Source organism: Bos javanicus, chromosome 8 (assembly GCF_032452875.1).
Source record: "Bos javanicus breed banteng chromosome 8, ARS-OSU_banteng_1.0, whole genome shotgun sequence".
Classification (NCBI taxonomy): domain Eukaryota; kingdom Metazoa; phylum Chordata; class Mammalia; order Artiodactyla; family Bovidae; genus Bos; species Bos javanicus.
In genome coordinates this window covers 94,882,181-94,888,372 of record NC_083875.1, presented here as the reverse complement: position 1 = coordinate 94,888,372, position 6,192 = coordinate 94,882,181, and the positions used below count along the sequence as shown (strand labels likewise).

The window sequence follows — 6,192 nt, the reverse complement described above, 5'->3', positions numbered from 1 at the left end:
AGTTTTTAATTAACATGAGCTGTGTATGTGACACAGTGAGTCAGGCAAGATTTGGGTTGATTTTTTGCAAACTAGGAACATCAATGTCCTTTTCTAGTATAATCTTCTGAGTAAAAATACCTCTGCACAACCCACTTTAATACAGTTTTCATAGAATACTATCAAAATTGCAAGTTTTAGAATCTTTTACTCTTTTGAGCACTACACTAGACTCTCAAGAAAGACTTTGCTGAAGATCACCTTTAAATATTGAAGCACACTTTAACCAAAAGTGAAGATGTGCATTCCATGTGCTGAGGTAAATGGGAACAGACATTAGCCATCTCCTTCTATAATCTCAGATTTACAAAATTTATTAACAGATCTTAGCTATGCCAGGAAACCAGAATAAAGATATTTACTTTAAAAAGAAACGCTAGTTGGTAGGAAAAATATTGAGATGAAGAAATGAGTTTTGAAGGTGGGATAAAACTTTTGACTATGTGTATTCCAGAGTTTCTGATTTGCCTAGACAAGTCATTGAACTCCCTCAAGTATATGTCAACTATTTTTTTGCATTTAAAATTTTTTATTGATGTATAGTTGATTTACAATATGTGTCAGTGTCTAGTGTATGGCAAAGTGATTCAGTCAAATATATCCACATATTCTTTTTCATTATGGTTTATTATAGGATTTACATATATTATAGTTCCCTGAATTATCTGTCAATTTTAAAATGATAAGGTTGGGTTAGGAGTTTAGAGTCTATTCTGGCTCTGACATTTAGAAAGAAAGAGAGGAATTTGTTGAAAAAAGTTTAATTATCTTAGCATTGTAATCAGAAATCATTTTAGAGAAAGAGAAAATATAAAGTGACTTGGAGTAGGTGAGACCCTGACAAAGATCTCAGATAAGAATGAGGGAATGAGTGGGACTCCATCTGGATGAGAAAAGGAGAAGACTTAATTGTTTTATTTCGAATAGTAGACAGAAGAGCAGGTGAAGGGAGAGGGAACACGAGGGCCCAGAGCCAGAAAAAGAAAACTGAGTGCTGGGTGGGGAAAATCCAATGGAGAAACCTTCAGTAGAGTGGAGGTATAGTCTGACCAAAGTGAATGTTAGAGACCAGACATGTCTAACTTTTGCTTTTCTGGAAATAATTGGTAAAGTGTTTCATTTTCATACATGGGTTGGAGGTTGAAATTTTAATAAATTTTGAAAAATTTGCTATGTTTTAAAAATCTGAGTCAGTGTGGGCCAGCACTGTAGCAGCACAGAGGCAGTTATGCTTCAGGAAAGCAGGGAGAACATGAAATCATAAACCACTATTGTGATTCTGTGAAACATTAAAGCGATCATGGAATTGGGGTTATGGAGGGAGAATTTAAAGCAAGTTAATCTAGATCTTGCAAATCTGCACAAGATAGAAGCTATTACCCTTCAGTTGTGTCCAACTCTTTGTGACCCCATGGATCGTAGCCCGTGAGGCTCCTCTGTCCATGGCATTTTCTTGACAAGCATACTGGTGGGGGTTGTCATACACTCCTCCAGGCTTTCTTCTTCTCCCATGAATCAAACTTGTGTCTCTTGCATCGCTTGCATCACTTGCAGATTCTTTACTGCTGAGCCACCAGAGAGCCGGTAAAATCACGTTTCAAAGAGGTCAAGTGATTTGCTAAATTTTGCATGCCAGTAAATAGCATGGTTGGTTTCAGAGCCTAAAATCTCACACTCTGAGGACAGTGCTCTAATTCCTTACAGAAGATGACATTTTGGAAAGTATTTCTTCCTCTTCTAGGAGCACAAGTGATCATTGTCTTTTTCACATCTCACCATATATCAAATACTTAACTAAGAGCTAATCATTTTGTTTCTTAATTCAACTGGTTTCTTTAAGATCAGAGAAATGATCAGAGGACTTTGCAGATGTATATAACAAGTTCAGAGGTCTTCAGGCTTTTATGTTGACACAGAGAACCAAAGGGAAAATGCATTTATCTTAACACATATCAAAAACTTGCCATGTTCAAAGCAGCCATGTGTAATTAAAAATCTTAAACATGACATTACTTTGCTAGTATTGTGAGGAACAATCTCTTCACAAGCTCAGCGTCCAATGCAGCGGCAATAGGGATGTGCATATCTGGGTATAGTCAGTGTGATATACTTGAACAACGTAACCGTGTACAAAGAATGAAGCTGTACTTATGATTTATGGCATACAGTTTTGATAACTAATTGAAATATTCAAGAAAGTTAAGATTAGAGCCGGGAAGGAAAGGTACTTCCGGTAGATAATTGCATATTAAAATATATAAAAAATAAATTTGCATGCTAAGAATGTGGTCCCACAGAGTGGTTGTTTTAGACCAGAAGGTAGAAGTAGAGTTGGAAGATGAGATCAGAGAATTAGGCAATGATGAGAATGTGAGGCTTGTGTAATTTGTGACTGAATTTGTTTGAACTCTATTTTGAAAGACAGTGGTTTTCAAACATACTTCCATATGTGATCAGTTGTGAGATATATTGTAAATAATTAGCTTTACATTATGAATTGCTTGCCTTTGTAATAAAGGATGGGTTCAAGATTATTCCATGGTCAAAAATGCCTTCTTGAAGACAGATATCATATAGTGTTAGAGTGAGTGGACTCTTGTTGATCTCCTGTTTATATTCCTTAGTGTGTGGCATTTCCATCTGTTTTTTTTTTTCCACATAATTTGAAACTTTTTGGGGTGCAACTAAAACCTTTCCTGTTTCAACTTTTACAACCACAAAAAAACTGTTTCTTTGCCCAGAAACTTCTTCTGATCTTTAACTTGACTGAGGCCAGTTCATATTTTGATTAAAACAAATCTCAAAATATCTTACAAAGCAATACCCCTGACATAGGTTAGCATTTATCTCTGTGTTTGCCTAGTATCTTGGGGCATATGTATATCATGTTATTGTAACTTTTAATTTACTTGAATGTGTCTTTTATTTGATTTTGATTTGCCTGAGAGAAGAACTTGTATAACCTCACTCTAGATTCTCATTGCCTTAGAGTGTATTCAGTAAATGTCAGATGAATGAGTGAATATTGCTAGTAATATTGGAAGGCAATGTTCCCTTTAAAGTTCCTCTAACAAAAACTCCTTGAAAGTTGGTAGAGTGTAAATTTTAAATATATGCCATGTATACTTTTATTCACTATTACAGATGAACAAAGAAGAATAAAATGGATAAGACAAATGCAACAGTCATTTCTAATTTTATTTTTCTGGGAATTACTCACTATCCCAAAGTTGAAATCACCATATTTGTGCTGTGCTTACTGGTGTACTTGATCACCTTACTGGGTAATAGTATTCTGATCTCGGTTACTGTCCTGGATTCTCACCTACACACACCCATGTACTTCTTCCTCAGCAACCTGTCATGTCTGGACATCTGGTATACTTCTGCCCTGACTCCAATTCTGGGCAAATTTTATTTCAGGGAAAAACACTATCTCATTTTCAGCGTGTGCTGCTCAGATGTACTTCTCTCTGGCCATGGGCTCCACTGAGTGTGTGCTCATGTCTGTGATGGCCTATGACCGATATGTAGCCATCTGAAACCCCCTGAGATACTCCATCATCATGAACAAGAAGATTTGTGTTCAGATTGCAGTTGGCTCGTGGGTGACAGGCTCCTTCACTGCCCTGGTGGAAACTGTGTCTGTGTTGCAGCTGTCACTGTGTGGAAGTGGTGTCATCAATCATTTCACTTGTGAGATTCTGGCCGTCCTGAACTGGCTTGTGTAGACACTTCCAAGGTGCAGTTAATCATGCTGGTAATCAGTGTACTTCTTCTTCCTATGCCAATGCTCCTCATTTGTATTTCTTATGCATCCATCCTCTCTAGCGTCCTAAGAATCAGCTCATTGGATGGTCGAAGCAAAGCTTTTTCAACATGTGCCGCCCACCTGAGTGTAGTGGTTTTATTCTATGGGACAGCTCTCTCCATGTACCTGAAGCCATCAAATATAGATTCACAGGAAATAGATAAATTTATAGCCTTGGCGTATGCTGGCATAACCCCCATGTTGAATCCTATCATTTATAGTTTATGGAACAGAGAAGTGAAAGTGGCTGTGAAAAAATTGCTGGTTAAGAACTCTCTGTGCTCTTTCAGTCTCTAGTAGCAAATAATATCTGTAAATATTAAGGGATATTTGTGCTTTCTATATATATCAGGAGATAATTTGGGTAGACACTCATTTTTAAATGTGATGTGTAATTTTCTAAGTCTCTTCTTTGACTAATCACTGAAAGTCTAAGTAATATCAATGTATCATGCATAAGTTTATCTGAACTTAAACAAATAGTCTCATGATGGCAAATTTTAATTTTTATTTGGGGTTATAGGGTTAAATATAATTATTTTGGTTGGTTATTTCTTTCTAAAATTTTTAAAAATTGAAATATATTGATTAATATTGTTTCCAGTGTATAACAAAATAATTCAGTTATGTGTGTGTGTGTGTATTCTTTTTCAGATTCTTTTCCAAAGTAGGTTATGATAAGATATTGAATATATTTCCCCATGTTTATAGTAAGTCCTTGTTATTTATCTGTTTTGTATGTAGTATCAGCTAATTGGGTATCTATTAACCTCAGGCTTCTCTGGTGGCTCAGTGGTGAAGAATTTGCCTGACAATGCAGGAGGCACAGGTTCTATCACTGGGTCGAGAAGATCCCCTAGAAAAGGAAATGGCAACTCACTCCAGTATTATTGCCAGGGAAATCCTACAGACAGAGGAGCCTGGGGGGCTATATAGTCTATGGGGCTGCAAAAGAGTCAGACACAACTTAGTAACTAAACAACAGCAGCAATCAATTAGTCTCAAATTCTCAATTTATCCATCATCATCCTTTCTTTTTTGTTAATGATAAGCTTGTTTTCCATATCTGTGAGTCTATTTTGTAAATAAATTCATTTTTATCATTTTTTGTATACTCCACAAATTGATGGTATCATCTATTTGTCTTTCTCTAATTTACTTCACTTAGTATAATTATTTCTAGGCCCAGCCTAGCAATAATTGCCTAGAAATAAATAAGCTGCAAATGACATTGTTTTATCCTTTTTATAGTTGAGTAACATTACACTGTATATGTATTCCACATCTTCTTTATTCATTCATCTGTCAGTGGACACTTAGGTTGCTTCCATGTCTTGCCTATTGTAAATATTGCTGTTATGAACATTGGGGTGCATGTATCTTTTTGAATTAGCATTTTCTCTGTATATATGCCCAGGAGGAGATTTCAAAATTCTATGGCAACTCTATTATTAGTTTTTTAAAGAACTTCCATACTGGTTTCCATTGTGGTTGTACCAATCTGCATCTTCACAAACAATGTAGGAGAGTTCACTTTTCTCCACACCTTCTCCAGCATTTATTATTTGTAGACATATTGATGATGGCCATTCTGATCAGTGTGAGGTGCTACTTCAGTGTAAATATAACTTAAACATTAAATTAGCATATTGGTGAGTATTCAAAATTTTGTACATGTAATATACAAATGGATGTGAAGAGTCAGATATAAAGAAGGCTGAGCACTGAAGACTTGATACTTTTGAACTGTGGTGTTAGATAAGACTCTTGAGAGTCCCTTCGACTGTAAGGAGATCAAACCAATCAATCCTAAAGGAAATTAATCCTGAATATTCATTGGAAGGACTGATGCTGAGGCTGAAGCTCCAATACTTTGGCCACCCGATGCAAAGAGCCAACTCATTAGGAAAGACCCTGATGCAGGTAAAGATTGAAGGCAGAAGGAGAAGGGGATGACAATGGATGAGATGGTTGGATGGCAACACTGACTCAATGGATGGCATTACTCAATAGTGTGCTGCAGTCCGTGGGGTCACAAACAGTTGAACACGACTGAGCAACTGAACAACAACAACTGATATAACAACAACAATAGGTGAATGTAACTACTTTACTAGATTTTTAGCTAATTTATTATTAGCCTCTGTGTAATACTGAATTGTGTCCCTTAAAAACTCTAATGTTGAAGGCCTAGCCCCCCATCCCCTATTCCCACACATACCTAGTACCTCAGAATGCATCTAAATTTGAAGATATGACCTTTAAAATGTGGTTAAATTGAAACGAGGCTGTTACTGTAGGCCCTTATACAATCTGATTTGTGTCATTATAAGAAAAGAAAA

The 6,192-nt window shown here is 36.3% G+C and overlaps 1 pseudogene; it reads left to right on the top strand.

Moving 5' to 3' along the window:
* The first annotated feature begins 3,202 nt into the window (after positions 1 to 3,202).
* On the top strand, positions 3,203 to 4,147 carry LOC133253504 (olfactory receptor 13F1-like; annotated as a pseudogene).
* Positions 4,148 to 6,192: the final 2,045 nt, after the last annotated feature.